This window comes from Arachis hypogaea, chromosome 10 (genome assembly GCF_003086295.3).
Source record: "Arachis hypogaea cultivar Tifrunner chromosome 10, arahy.Tifrunner.gnm2.J5K5, whole genome shotgun sequence".
NCBI classification, from domain to species: domain Eukaryota; kingdom Viridiplantae; phylum Streptophyta; class Magnoliopsida; order Fabales; family Fabaceae; genus Arachis; species Arachis hypogaea.
In genome coordinates, this window is record NC_092045.1 from 36,756,349 (window position 1) to 36,772,829 (window position 16,481).

The 16,481-nt window shown below is 44.9% G+C and overlaps 1 non-coding gene across 1 annotated transcript; it reads right to left on the bottom strand.

Annotated features, from left to right (window-relative positions):
• Nucleotides 1-14,041: 14,041 nt before the first annotated feature.
• On the bottom strand, nt 14,042-14,149 carry LOC112719105 (small nucleolar RNA R71). Its single transcript, XR_003161421.1, has one exon. It is a non-coding gene; the product is annotated as a small nucleolar RNA R71 (small nucleolar RNA).
• Between the last annotated feature and the right edge of the window lie 2,332 nt (nt 14,150-16,481).

The window sequence follows — 16,481 nt, forward strand, 5'->3', positions numbered from 1 at the left end:
TAAAGGCCGGAAAGGCCTGGGAAAGGCGGTTCCACAAAGATAGAGATAAAACTCCCAAAAGATAAGATAAGATCAGAATATCTTATCCAGGGAAGATCACGACCAACTATTATAAATACACTGGAGCACCCAGGTATAACTCATACTCTAATTCTACTCAATATCTGCTTGGACCCATGCTAACTTAAGCATCGGAGTGTCATTGCAGGTACAACCACCAACTACTCCACATATCAAGCTCGGGTCCCTGACCCCTACCTCGGGCCTCACCAAGACGACCGAGCTACTCGTTTCAGGTAACCCTCGGAACATTGGCGCCGTTGCCGGGGACCTAGAAGTCATCCCTTTACCATGGCGGACGACCCTCTTGACAATGACCACGCTGCATCAGAGCAAGAGGATGAAGTTGACACCGGAGAACGACCGGACAGCCCTCTATCACCGCGCACTCCAGGAGGAAACAAACAGAATCGCCCAAAGACATCACTCCAAAACAAAGATCCACAAAATCCCGAAAAAGAAAAGAGCTCGGAAATTCTAGAGGCGGTTCGGGCACAACAAAACCGACTGAAACAACTCGAAGAGGATATAAAGAAGCAAAAGGAAACTGAACAAGAGCTGAGAAGAGAGGCTCGAAAGCGCAGAGAACTAGAAGAGAAACTACGGAAAATAGAGGCCAATCTGAAAGACCAGACAGAACGCGGCACCGCCCAATGCAATCATGATCCCTTCACGCAAGAGATCATGAAGGAGAAGGTACCACGAAACTTCAAGCCACCCGATATGGATCTCTACGACGGCACCACCGATCCAAGTCACCACCTCAGCAACTTCAGAAGCAGAATGTACCTAGTCAACGCCTCCGATGCGATTCGATGCAAAGCCTTCCCCACCACTCTCACCAAGTCGGCCATGAAGTGGTTCGACAACCTGCCGCCAAGATCAATCACCAGCTTCGAAGACCTAACCAAAAAATTCCTGACAAGGTTCTCTATTCAAAAGGACAAAACAAAACATGCCCCCAGTCTACTCGGAATCAAACAAGGTAACCAAGAAACTCTCCGAGAGTACATGGAGCGATTCAACAGAGCCTGCCTGGACATACAACACTTGCCGACTGAAGCAGCCATCATGGGACTAGCAAACGGCCTAAAGGTGGGACCATTTAGCCAGTCCCTATCCAAACGATACCCGACCTCCCTATACGAGGTGCAGGAGCGAGCAGAAAAATATATCAACATGGAGGAAACCTCCTAGTTAAGAGACTCTTCTAGGAAGGAATCGACCTACCCACTCCGAGATCGAGATCGGGAACAGAGGAAGAAGGAAGAAACCAACTCGGACAAGCCACGGAAGTACCACAGTTACACCCCCCTCCGAGTCTCCTTGGTAGACATCTACAGAGAAGTATGCCACACCGAAAAGATCCCGCCACCTCGACCACTAAAACACAAGAGAGCGGGGAGAGATCGGTCCGAATACTGTGAATATCACAAGCTCTATGGTCATTGGTGGACGAAATTGTGATCTTTAATTAATGGCTCCTTGGCATGTGCCAAGGAGAACTAATTTAACTAACTGATTACTTGCTCAGAGCACAATTCCGTTCAACTAACCAGCAAGTGTACTGGGTCGTCCAAGTAATACCTTACGTGAGTAAGGGTCGAATCCACAGAGATTATTGGTTTGAAGCAATCAATATTTATTTTATTAGTCTTAGTTAGGATGTCAACAAGGATTAATTTGGATTAAAAGTGAAATTACTGGAATTGATAAAAGAGGGAACAATGTTACTTTGATTTGCAGTAATGGGAAACATGTTGGAGTTTAGGAGATGCTTTGTCCTCTGACTTCAACTCTTCCTTGAAATCCTCTTCTCACACGCAGGTTCCTTCCATGGCAAGCTCTATGTAGGGTGTCACCGTTGTCAATGGCTACTTCCCATCCTCGCAGTGAAAACTATGCACGCACTCTGTCACAGTACGGCTAATCACCGGTTGGTTCCCGCTCCTACTGGAATAGAATCACTCTTTTGCGTCTGTCACTAACGCCCAGCAGGTTAAAGTTTGAAGCACGTCACAGTCATTCAATCCCGGAATCCTACTCGGAATACCACAGACAAGGTTTAGACTTTCCGGATTCTCATGAATGCCGCCATCAATCCGGCTTATACCACGAAGATTCTGTTGGGGAATCTAAGAGACATTCATTCATTCTGATGTAGAACGGAGGTGGTTGTCAGGCACACGTTCATGAGTTGAGGAAGGTGATGAGTGTCACGGATCATCACCTTCTCCACAGTTAAGCGCGAATGAACATCTTAGATAAGAACAAGCGTGTTTGAATGGAAAACAAAGGAATTATATTAAATCATCGAGACGCTGCAGAGCTCCTCACCCCCAACAATGGGGTTTAGAGACTCATGCCGTCAAAGAGTATGTAATTCAGATCTGAAAATGTCATGAGGTACCAGATATGTCTGTAAAAGTTGTTTAAATAGTAAACTAGTACCCTAGGTTTACAGAAAATGAATAAACTAAGATAATTGGTGCAGAAATCCACTTCTGGGGCCCACTTGGTGTGTGCTGGGGCTGAGACTAAAGCTTTTCACGTGTGGAGGCCTTTCTTGGCGTCAAACTTCAGGTTGTGACGTGTTTTGGGCGTTCAACTCCGGATAATGACGTTTTTCTGGCGTTTAACTCCAGACAGCAGCATGAACTTGGCGTTTAACGCCAAGTTACGTCGTCTATCCTCGCTCAAAGTATGGACTATTATATATTGCTGGAAAGCCCTGGATGTCTACTTTCCAACGCCATTGAGAGCGCGTCAATTGGACTCCTGTAGCTCCAGAAAATCCATTTCGAGTGCAGGGAGGTCAGGATCCAACAGCATCAGCAGTCCTTTTTCAGCCTAAGTCAGATTTTTGCTCAGCTCCCTCAATTTCAGTCAGAAAATACCTGAAATCACAGAAAAACACACAAACTCATAGTAAAGTCCAGAAATATGATTTTTGCCTAAAAACTAATATTATTCTACTAAAAACTAACTAAAACATGCTAAAATCTACATGAAATTACCCCCAAAAAGCGTACAAAATATCCGCTCATCAGTCATTCTACTAACGATTGCCACGACCTAAAGAATGTTATAGAGAAGCTAGCCAGAGAAGGAAAACTCGACAGATACATAGCAGAGAAAGGAGAAGAGACCAAGAAGAGAAGGAGGGGAGATAATGAAGATCGGGCTGAACAAACCCCGCGAACCCCTGAAAGACATGTTCACATGATAAATGGAGGTTTCGCAGGCGGAGGAACATCCAGATCCTCGCGCAAAAGACACCTCAAAGAAGTCTATCATGTCCGAGAAGACAGCCCCCTGCCCGAATTACCTACTATCTCGTTTACCCGAGAAGATGCTCAAGGGGTAATACCCGGCACGACGATCCAATGGTAATCACCATCATCCTAGCAAATGCCAACCTACATCGAACCCTGGTTGACCAGGGAAGCTCAGCAGATATCCTGTTCAAAACGGCCTTCGACAAACTCGGACTTGAAGAAAAAGAGCTAAAGGCCTATCCCACCGACTTATTTGGACTAGGGGACACCCCGATCCATCCCTTAGGATACATCTCGCTACATACCACCTTTGGAAGAGGCGAACAATCTAAAACATTAAGCATCGACTACATTATAGTCGACGTCGCTTCAGCATACAATGCCCTCATTGGGAGACCAACCCTAAACAGACTAGCAGCTATAGTCTCAACCCCACACCTCTGTATGAAGTTCCCTACCACAAAAGGAATCGCTACCCTAAAAGGCGACCAAAAACTGGCACGGCGATGCTATAACGAAAGCCTGAGCCTAAAAGGGAAAGAGGTCAATACAATAGAACTCGGACGAGTTCAAGCCCGAGAAGACCTTCGGCCACAACCTGAGGGAGAAACCGAAAAAGTCCAGATTGGGAACACACCTGAAAAAATAACAAACGTAGGAGCAAACCTCGAAGCAGGAATAAAGGAGGAACTCATAACCCTCTTAAGGGAGAATTCCGACCTCTTCGCCTGGAAAGCCTTCGACATGCCAGGCATAAGCCCCGACCTGATGTGCCATAAGCTATCAGTATACCCGGGGTCCAGACCTATCCAACAAAGACGCCGGAAGCTCGGGCTTGAGCGCATGCAAGCAATAGAGGAACAAGTGCAAGCATTACTGGATGCAGGGTTCATTCGGGAAGTAAAATACCCCCTATGGCTCGCAAACGTGGTCCTGGTAAAAAAGCCCAATGGAAAATGGAGGATGTGCGTCGATTACACGGATCTCAACAAAGCCTGCCCCAAAGACCCATATCCACTACCAAACATCGACGCCTTAGTAGACGCCGCCTCAGGCTATAGATACCTCTCCTTCATGGACGCATACTCGGGATACAATCAAATCCCGATGTACGGACCCGACCAAGAAAAGACCTCGTTCATAACCCCAAGGGCAAACTACTGCTACGTAGTAATGCCCTTCGGGCTGAAGAACGCAGGAGCAACCTACCAGAGGCTAATGAACAAAGTGTTCTCAGAACACATCGGACTACAATTAGAGGTGTACGTCGACGACATGCTGGTAAAGACATAAGAAGACGGAAACTTGCTGACCGACCTCACCAGTGTCTTCGGCACCCTCAGAAAGCACAACATGAGACTTAACCCGGCAAAGTGCACCTTCGCCGCAGAAGCCGGAAAATTCTTAGGCTTCATGCTGACTCAAAGGGGCATCGAAGCAAACCCGGACAAATGCCAAGCGATACTCAATATGAAGAGCCCGACGTGTGTCAAAGAAGTACAACAACTGAATGGAATGCTAGCCGCCCTATCAAGATTCTTGGCAGGATCAGCGATAAAATCACTACCTCTATACTCACTCCTAAAGAAAGGGAAGCCCTTCTCGTGGACCCCGGAGTGCGAAAAAGCCTTTCAAGAATTCAAGGAATTCCTCGGGCAGCCACCAATCCTAACCCGACCTTTAAAAGGGGAAGAGCTCGTACTATACCTCTCAGTCGGACATCGGGCAGTCGCTTCAGCATTAATAAGAGAAAATGACCAAGGACAGCACCCCATATACTTCGTAAGCAAGGCACTACAAGGGGCCGAATTAAACTATCAGAAAATAGAAAAATTCGCCTACGCCCTAGTGTTCACAGCTCGGAGGCTCCGTCCCTACTTTCAAGCCCACACCATCAAAGTCCGGACAAACCAACCCATGAGACACATCCTACAAAAAACAGACCTGGCAGGACGAATCCTACAATGGGCGGTGGAACTGTCCGAGTTCGACCTCCACTATGAAGCCCGGACTGCCATAAAATCTCAGTATCTAGCCGACTTCATCGCAAAATACACTGAGACCCCTGGAAACCCACTCTCATGGAACCTATATGTCGACGGGTCCTCAAACAAAACAGGAAGCGGAGCCGGTGTTATACTCGAAAGCGACCAAGGAACGCGGATAGAACTATCCCTAAAATTCGAGTTCCAGGCTTCAAACAACCAAGCCGAATACGAGGCCCTACTAGCAGGACTAAAGCTAGCCGAAGAGGTCGGAGCCCGGAAAATCACAATCTTCAGCGACTCACAGGTCGTCACATCACAAGTAAATGGAAGCTACCAGGCCAAAGACCCCACCATGAAAAAATACCTGGACCAAACACAGGCACAACTGCGCCATTTTCAGAGATACAGATTCACCACATACCTCGGGAACAAAACGCCCGGGCAGACGCCCTCTCGAAACTCGCCAGCACCAAGCCCGGAGGCAACAACAGAAGTCTTCTCCAGGAAACCTTGCAATCCCCCTCCGTGCTAAGAAAGGAAGAAACGCTGAGCATATCCAACCAACAGCAAGGATGGATGACCCCCATACTCAACTACCTGAAGTCGGGAACTCTTCCCGCCGAAAGAAAGGAAGCCAAAAGACTCACGAAAGACGCCCAGAATTATACACTAATTCACGACGTATTATACAGAAAGGATTCACAACTCCCCTCCTTCGGTGCGTCCCGACCTCAGAAACTAAGAACGTCCTCGAAGAAGTCCACGGAGGCATGTGCGGGAACCATCTCGGAGCTCGGGCATTGTCCAAAAAGGTAGTCTGAGCCGGGTTCTACTGGCCGACCTTGCAGAAAGACTCGACGGAATTCGTGAAAATATGCCCCCCTGCCAAAAACACGCCAATTTCCACAAGGCGCCACCAGAAGACCTTATCAGCATCACCGCACCATGGCCCTTCGCAAAATGGGGACTTGACCTACTCGGCCCGTTCCCCCAAGGACCGGGGCAAGTCAAATACCTCATAGTAGGGGTCGACTACTTCACAAAGTGGATCGAAGCTGAACCCTTAGCCACCATTACGGCTCAGAAAAGCCGCAAATTCCTATACAAAAACATTGTCACGAGGTTCGGAGTCCCCTACTCCATCACAACGGACAATGGAACACAGTTCACGGACACAAGCTTTCAGAACTTAGTAGCCGAACTAAAAATCAAACAGCAATTCACCTCAGTCGAGCACCCACAAGCCAATGGACAAGCAGAGGCTGCAAATAAAGTCATCTTGGCAGGGTTAAAACGAAGACTCCAAGAGGCCAAAGGGGCATGGGCCGAGGAGCTCCCCCAGGTGCTATGGGCGTATCGGACAACCCCACACTCTACAAACGGGAGAATCACCGTTCCGACTAGCTTACGGGATGGAGGCAATGATTCCTATCAAAATAGACGAAGGGTCACCCAGAGTCATCTTCTACAACGAAGAAGGCAACCCACAGGCACAAAAGGAAGAACTCGACCTCCTCCCCGAGGTCCGAGAAAGAGCCCGAATCCGAGAAGAAGTCTTAAAACGACGAACGGCCCTCAGATACAATCAGAAAGTAATAAAGCGAAGCTTCTCCATTCACGACCTGATTCTAATCCGAAATGACATCGGAACACAAAAGTCGGGAGAAGGAAAGCTAGCCGCAAATTGGAAAGGGCCCTACAAGGTAACAGAAGTCTTAGGGACAGGCTATTACAAAGTATCCGACCTAGAAGGCAATAAGCTGCCCAGGGCCTGGCACGCCTGTAATCTAAGGCGGTACTACAGCTAGAAAAACTTACCCGAGGTGTACTCTTTTTCCCTACAAGGGTTTTTTAATGAGACACCCGGTTAAGTAAGACACCCGACCTAGTCAAAAGGGTAAACACTCTGTATATATTCTTTCTTTTTTAAATACTAATCAAATTTCTCTATTTTTCTTTTCCTTTTCCTCATGATGAAACGAATCCTAGAAAGTACCCCACCAAGGCGCATTAATTTATGCTCGGCAAAACGCAAAAAATCATTTGCCAAGAGACCACACAAGGTCAGCAAAGATGAAGCGACGAGGTTCAAATTAATGTGAGAAGTTATAAAGTAACTCTGATAAGGCTCAAAAGGCCAAATAAAAAGAGATTACAAAAATAACTTAAAAGGCCGACCAAACAACAAGGTCGGACCCAACAAAGGGAAAGTTATAAAGTAACTCTGAAATGGCTCAAAAAGCCAAATAAAAAAGAGATTACAAAAATAACTCAAAAGGGCCGACCAAACGACAAAGTCGGACCCAACCAAAAGGAGGTACTCAAGCGCCCGAGGACCGAGAAAAAGCTCGGATCCAAGAAAGAAGCCTTCAAACAAAAGGGAACCAAGATTTCGAAAAAGCTTACTAAAAAAGTTGCTTTACAAAAAGCAACTAAAAAGTACAAAGCGAAAGAACGAAATCAAAGGAAGTTCGGAAAATGCTTACTAAAAAAGTTGCTTTACAAAAAGCAACTAAAAAGTACAAGCAAAAGAACGAAAGCAAAGGAAGTTTCGAGACGCTAGCTAAAAAGTTGTTATCCGAAAACAACTAAAAAGCACAAAAGCGGAAACAAAAAAGTCAAAACGCGAACAAAAACACCGCATAATAAAGTTACTTCAAGTAGCTAAATAAAGCAAAAGGTGTCCAAAGCGTTCACAAAAACCATCCAAAAACAAAAAAGCCCACAAGCCGGGCAAAACACCAAAAAGATTACAGAGGATCAAGGTCCTTTCCGACTCCACATCAACAGCAGACTGCGGAGGAAACATAGAGATCGGGACTGCATCGACGGCAACGCCATCCCGGTTTGGAACCTCCACACCAGACCCATCCCCGACCAAAGGGGAAGTCGGGTTCTCAATCGGAACTTGGGGTCGGACATCGGAACCTCATCCTCGGGAGGAGCAGGAACAATCTTCCCCTCCACAACAACATTGTCCGTACTGAATAAGCTCAGATCCAGGTCGGGAGCAAGAACCCGGACCTGAGCCTTCAAATTTTCAAACATGGCATCCATACCCTTGGCCACATGACCTTCCAGCTCGTAAAACTTGTCCTGCGCAGATTGCAACTCCTCCTTTGCCTCCACAAGCTCGGTATATAGCCGAGTATAATTCTCTGTAGCCGCCTTCGCCATCTCCTCAGATGCCTTCGCTGCCGCCACAGCCGCGGTAGCTTTGGTTTTCTCTTTCTCTAAAGAGGCCTCCAACTCAGTAATCCTGGCAGCCTTCAGTTGACTAATCCTATCAAGCTCGGACTGAGCCTTCTCAAGTCGGGAGCTGGTCGCCCCAAGGGGGGATTTCTTGAACTCTCGGGTAATAGCAGCATGAAGACTGGCCATCCGGACACAGCTCCGCGCCATATACTGAAAATGGTGCTCCATAGACACATCGTCAGTAGAAATGAAAGTCTGAGGGAGAATATGCTGTTCAATCCAACCAAGAGCATCAAAATCCTTATCGTTAAAACCCGCAAGCTCTTGAGAGGTCTTCTGCTTCTTAGGAGGAGGACCCGAAGTCGAAAGAGGATAAGAAGGAACAGGCCCAGAGGTCGGAGGATCTTGACTTATAGCTCGAAACTGGGGAGTCGGAATAGTCTTCGACCGAGTCTGAACACCCCCAGTAGTCTTCTGCGGAGAAGATCGGGCAGAAGCCTCCCCGGCCTCGATATTCCGAGCAGCCACAGACTTCTTCGTCCGACGAAGGAACTTCATGGAATCCGCCTGAGAAGACATCTCTACAAGAAATAAAGAAAGGGATTACCACAACAGAAATTCCAGCAAAAACAAGCAAAACTAAAGTACTAAAAAGATGAATCTCGGAAGAGGTCGGGAACTACCTAACTCGGAACGGAGAAGGCTTGGATCCCCCAACATTTTCTTCGTGTCCAAGTGAGGTGCCCGACCCCATAAACTGCTCACCACACCCACAAAGGCCTGCTCCACCTCATCTAGACTCTCAAAGGTATACTTAACAGACACTACATTCTCCTGCCAACAAAGAGGAAAAGAAGGCTCCCCACTCTCATCTAGAAAGAAAGGTCGGACGTCTCCAGTAGCCCGGACCTTGAAATAAAAATTCTTAAAATCGTGAAAAGACTCATCATACAAGGTACAAAACTTTCTTCCCTGGTTAGCCCTAAAAGAGACCCAAGATACCTTCCCTCCACCCGACCCCGGCTTCGTCAACACAAACAAGTAGGAAAAAAGAGAAATAGAGGGAGCAACACCCAAAAACTGACACAAAAGTTGAAACAGCTTCAAAAACGCCCAAGAATTTGGATGGAGCTGCGTAGGGGCAAGGTTACAAGACCACAACACCTCGGACTCTAGGTCGGTAAAAGGAAGTCGGACACTCAACTTAGAGAAAAAACAATCATAAGCGTAAAAGAAGAGCTTCTCGGAACTATCTAAGGGCGGGAAGCAAACTCTCTCCTCGGAATCCGGGGCTACTAATTCATAATCCCTCTCAGACTCTCTATCTTCACATATGCTACATTGCCTACGAAACCTAGCTAAATACTCAGAATCTACCACAGAAGGGACTCTTAGAGGAACAGGATCTACCCAACCAAGACCACTTGGAATCTTGGTCGACATCGCTTGAAGAACCTTTCGAGACATAAAATTCTTGCCTACAAAGAAGAATACAACAGCAAAGCAAAAATCACATAAAAGCAGACAGCGAAAACCCATCCAGCAAAACAAGAAAACAAAAATCTTTTAGAAGAAAATACAGCAACCCGGAGCAAAATACCAAAGAACAAAAAAGAGTCCCCCCCATACAAACAAACAAAACAATGGCGGCGCCTCTTTTCGGGGCAACCCAGGCATAGAGAAAAAAGAAACAGAAAGCATATGTGCATAAGAAAAGAGATGGGAACAAACCTGGAAGAAGGAAAGAGGACGATGAGCTCCGAAGCAAGGAGAGCAGAACGGCGGCGCAGAGAAAACCCCGGAAGAACACGCGGAAAGACTCGGGGAAGAAGAAAAAGAAAGGAGAAATGTCGCTCGAAAAAAGAGATGGCAAAACTCAGAAAAACAGGAAGAAACAGAACAAACGAGGAAAAAGGAAGGGAGCAAATAAATAATGCCTTCACAGAGCCCGAACGGAAATCGAGGAGAAACGGTAAAATGCAATAAATGCTGAAACGGCCATTTTTGAAATTTGAAAAACTACTATGCCCGAGCTCGACCTCTCAAAAAAAAAGGACGAACTCGGGCAGGGGCACTGTTCATACCCTGACCGAGCTCCTCTAAATCGGCAACTTTATGAAAGGTCCGACCTCGTCCCAAGGCCCACGCCTGAAGTCGGACCTCGGACAAACAAAGCTAAGAAGGCCCATCAGAAAGAACGCAGCCCAAAACCTAAAGGCCAGAAAGGCCTGGGAAAGGCGGTTCCACAAAGATAGAGATAAAACTCCCAAAAGATAAGATAAGATCAGAATATCTTATCCAGGGAAGATACGGCCAACTATTATAAATACACTGGAGCACCCAGGTATAACTCATACTCTAATTCTACTCAATATCTGCTTGGACCCATGCTAACTTAAGCATCGGAGTGTCATTGCAGGTACAACCACCAACCACTCCACATATCAAGCTCGGGTCCCTGACCCCTACCTCGGGCCTCACCAAGACGACCGAGCTACTCGTTTCAGGTAACCCTCGGAACAATTTCTATCAATCTTGCTTTTGGAGCAGTGATCTGCTAAGGCTTGGCTGGCCATTGGCCATGTCTAGTGTTTTGGACCGAAGCTTTCCTTGAAAGCTTGGCTGGCTGTGAAGCCATGTCTAATTCCTGGACCGGAGTCTTAGACTAACATTGCATGATTCCTGGAATTCTCATTAAGAATTTTGATACCTTTATTTTCTTTTTCCACTTAATTTTCGAAAAAAGCACAAAAAAAAATTACAAAGTCATAAAATCCAAAAATATTTCTTGTTTGAGTCTAGTGTCTCATGTTAAGTTTGGTGTCAATTTCTTGCATTCATTCATGTGTCTTAAGTGATCTTCAAGATGTTCTTGATGATTTCTTACTCTAATCTTTAAATTCTCTTGACTTGAGTGTTTTGTGTGTCTCATATGCATTCTCATTAGTGTCAGTAGTATACAAACTGCTAAGTTTGGTGTCCTGCATGCATTGATATTTGATTCTTGTTGCATTTTGATTTTTCCTTATTATTAAAAATCCAAAAATATTTTTAATTTGTGTCTTCTCAAGTCAATAATACAGAGAATTGAAGATTCAGAACATACAGCAGAGGAATTGCACAGAAAAGCTGGGCGTTCAAAACGCCCAGTGAAGAAGGACAGACTGGCGTTTAAACGCCAGCCAGGGTACCTGGTTAGGCGTTTAACGCCCAAAAGGGTAGCATTTTGGGCGTTAAACGCCAGAATGTGCACCATTTTGGGCGTTTAACGCCAGGATGGCACAAGAGGGAAGATTTTGTTTTCAATGCAAATTTTTTTCATGTTTTCAAAGTTTTTCAAAATCATTTTTATGTCATTTACTCATCTCTGTAAACCTTAGGCTACTAGTTTTCTATAAGTAGGACCTTTTACTATTGTATTTTCATCTGGGTAGTTATCTTTGTTCTGATGCTATCCTAGATCATTGGGAGGCTGGCCATTCGGCCATGCCTAGACCTTGTTCTTATGTATTTTCAACGGTGGAGTTTCTACACACCATAGATTAAGGTGTGGAGCTCTGCTGTACCTCGAGTATTAATGCAATTACTATTGTTCTTCTATTAATTCCGCTTGTTCTTGTTCTAAGATATCACCTGTTCTTCAACTTGATGAATGTGATGATCAGTGACACTCATCATCATTCTCACCTATGAACGTGTGACTGACAACCACCTCCGTTCTACCTTCGATTGGGTGAATATCTCTTGGATTCCTGATACACAATGCATGGTTGATCGCCTGACAACCGAGTGCTCGCCTGACAACCGAGCCAGCCATTCCGTGAGATCAGAGTCTTCGTGGTATAGGCTAGAACTGATGGCGGCATTCAAGAGAATCCGGAAGGTCTAACCTTGTCTGTGGTATTGAGTAGGATTCAATGACTTAATGACTGTGACGTGCTTCAAACTCCTGAGGGCGGGGCGTTAGTGACAGACGCAAAAGAATCACTGGATTCTATTCCGGCCTGATCGAGAACCGACAGATGGATAGCCGTGCCGTGACAGGGTGCGTTGAACATTTCCACTGAGAGGATGGGAGGTAGCCACTGACAACGTGAAACCCTTGCTTAAGCTTGCCATGGAAGGAGTAAGAAGGATTGGATGAAGACAGTAGGAAAGCAGAGAGACGGAAGGGAAGGCATCTTCATACGCTTATCTGAAATTCCTACAATGAATTACATAAGTATCTCTAGCTTTATCTTTATGTTTTATTCGTATATCACCATACCCATTTGAGTTTGCCTGACTAAGATTTACAAGGTGACCATAGCTTGCTTCATACCAACAATCTCTGTGGGATCGACCCTTACTCGCGTAAGGTTTATTACTTGGACGACCCAGTACACTTGCTGGTTAGTTGTGCGAAGTTGTAGTGATCACAATTTCGTGCACCAACTTGCTATCAATCAATGATTTGATTCAACATTTCAAGTATGTTGCCTTTTCTGTTGAGAAAGGTTTAATGTTTGAATCATATCTTTTCTTGATTAGCCAAGTCATTGATTTTCAAAATCAAATCTTTTTAAAATGTTTTTCAAATCATATCTTCTCAATCACATCTTTTTAAAACTAATCATATCTTCTTAACCACATCTTTTTCAAAATAGTTTTCAATCAAATCTTTTTGATTTCTAATTTCAAAATCTTTTTCAAAAATCACTTGATTTCTTTTCCACTTTCATTTTCGAAAATCAATCAGTGTTTTTCAAAAATGTTTTCAAAATCTTTTACTCAATTTTCGAAAATTACTTCCCTTCTTCTCACATCCTTCTATTTATGGACTAACACTATTCCTTAATGCAAAATTTGAACTCCATCTTCTTTGATAAGTTTGAATTTTCTACTTCTGTCTTCTACTTTTCTTTTCCCCTGACACCTAAAGGAATCTCTATACTGTGACATAGAGGATTCCACATTTTCTTGTTCCCTTCTCTTTCTTATGAGCAGGAGCAAGGACAAAAGCATTCTTGTTGAGGCTGATCCTGAACCTGAAAGGACCTTGAAGAGAAAGCTAAGAGAAGCCAAAGCACAACTCTCTGTAGAGGATCTAACAGAAATCTTCAAAGAAGAAGAACCTATGGCAGCCGAAAACAACAACAATGCCAACAATGCAAGGAAGGTGTTGGGTGACTTTACTGCACCTACTCCCAACTTTTATGGGAGAAGCATCTCTATCCCTGCCATTGGAGCAAACAACTTTGAGCTTAAGCCTTAATTAGTTCTCTAATGCAACAGAATTGCAAGTTCCATGGACTTCCATTGGAAGATCCTCATCAGTTTTTAGCTGAATTCTTGCAAATCTGTGACACTGTCAAGACTAATGGGGTTGACCCTGAGGTCTACAGACTTATGCTATTCCCTTTTTCTGTAAGAGACAGAGCTAGGACATGGTTGGACTCTCAACCTAAAGAAAGCCTGGACTCTTGGGAAAAGCTAGTCAATGCCTTCTTGGCAAAGTTCTTTCCACCTCAAAAATTGAGTAAGCTTAGAGTGGAAGTCCAAACCTTCAGACAGAAGGAAGGGGAATCCTTCTATGAAGCTTGGGAAAGATACAAACAATTAATCAGAAAGTGTCCTTCTGATATGCTTTCTGAATGGAGCATCATAGGTATTTTCTATGATGGTCTCTCTGAACTATCCAAAATGTCTTTGGATAGCTCTGCTGGAGGCTCTCTTCATCTGAAGAAGATGCCTACAGAAGCTCAAGAGCTGATTGAAATGGTTTCAAATAACCAATTCATGTATACTTCTGAAAGAAATCCTGTGAACAATGGGACTAGTCAGAAGAAAGGAGTTCTTGAGATTGACACTCTGAATGCCATATTGGCTCAGAACAAAATATTGACTCAACAAGTCAATATGATTTCTCAAAGTCTGTCTGGAATGCAAAATGCACCAACCAGTACTAAGGAGGCTTCATCTAAGGAAGAAGCCTATGATCCTGAGAACCCTTCAATGGAAGAGGTGAATTACATGGGAGAATCCTATGGAAACACCTATAATCCTTCATGGAGAAATCATCCAAATTTCTCATGGAAGGATCAACAGAGACCTCAACAAGGTTTCAACAATAATAATGGTGGAAGAAACAGGTTTAGCAATAGCAAGCCTTTTCCATCATCTTCTCAGCAACAGACAGAGAGTTCTAAGCAGAATACCTCTGACTTAGCAACCATGGTCTCTGATCTAATCAAAACCACTCAAAGTTTCATGACTGAAACAAGGTCCTCCATTAGAAACTTAGAGGCACAAGTGGGTCAGCTGAGCAAGAGAATTACTAAACTCCCTCCTAGTACTCTCCCAAGCAATACAGAAGAAAATCCAAAAGGAGAGTGCAAGGCCATCAACATGGCCGAATCTTGGGAGGAAGGAGAGGCAGTGAACGCCACTGAGGAAGACCTCAATGGACGTCCACTGGCCTCCAATGAGTTCCCCAATGAGGAACCATGGGAATCTGAGGCTCAAAATGAGACCATAGAGATTCCATTGGACTTACTTCTGCCATTCATGAGCTCTGATGAGTATTCTTCCTCTGAAGAGATGAGTATGTCACTGAAGAGCAAGTTGCTAAATACCTTGGAGCAATCATGAAGTTAAATGACAAGTTATTTGGAAATGAGACTTGGGAGGATGAAGCCCCTTTGCTCACCAAAGAACTGGATAACTTGTCTAGGCAGAAACTGCCTCAAAAGAGACAGGATCCTGGGAAGTTTTCAATACCTTGTACCATTGGCACTATGACCTTCAAGAAGGCCTTGTGTGACTTAGGGTCAAGTGTAAACCTCATGCCTCTCTCTGTAATGGAGAAGTTAGGGATCTTTGAGGTGCAAGCTACAAAAATCTCAATAGAGATGGCAGACAATTCAAGAAAACAAGCCTATGGACTTGTAGAGGATGTTCTGGTAAAAGTTGAAGACCATTACATCCCTACTGATTTCATAGTCCTAGAGACTGGGAAGTGCATGGATGAATCCATCATCCTTGGCAGACCCTTCCTAGCCACAGCAAAGGCTGTGATTGATGTTGATAGAGGAGAGTTGATCATTCAAGTGAATGAAGAATCCTTTGTGTTTGAGGCTCAAGGATATCCCTCTGTCACCATGGAGAGGAAGCATGAAGAGCTTCTCTCAAAACAGAGCCAAACAGAGCCCCCACAGTCAAACTCTAAGTTTGGTGTTGGGAGGCCACAACCAAACTCTAAGTTTGGTGTTGAACCCCCACATTCAAACTCTAAGTTTGGTGGGGAGGTTCCAACATGGCTCTGAGCATTTCTGAGGCTCCATGAGAGTCCTCTGTCAAGCTACTGACATTAAAGAAGCGCTTGTTGGGAGGCAACCCAATGTTATATTTTATCTATTTTCTTTTGTTATTTTATATTTTTTGTAGGTTGATGATCATGAGAAGTCACAAAATCAATGAAAAAAAAGCAAAAACAGAATGAAAAGCAGAAAGAAAAATAGCACACCCTGGAGGAGAGCGTGCTGGCGTTTAAACACCAGTAAGGCTAGCTGTTGGGCATTTAACGCCCAGTCTGGCACCATTCTGGGCGTTTAACGTTAGAAAGGGGCACCAGACTGGCGTTAAACGCCAAAAAAGGGCAAGAAGCTGGCGTTAAACGCCAGAAATGGGCACCAGCCCGGCGTTTAACGCCAGAAATGGCTAAAAACGCATTTTTGCATGCCATTTGGTGCAGGGATGACTTTTCCTTGACACCTCAGGATCTGTGGACCCCACAGGATCCCCACCTACCCCACCACTCTCTTCTTCTTCACCCATTCACCAATCACCTCAACACCTCTTCCCCAAGAACCCTTCACCTATCAAATCCCATCTTTCTCTTCACCACTCACATCCATCCTTCATAAAACCCCACCTACCTCACCATTCAAATTCAAACCACTTTCCCACCCAAACCCTCCCA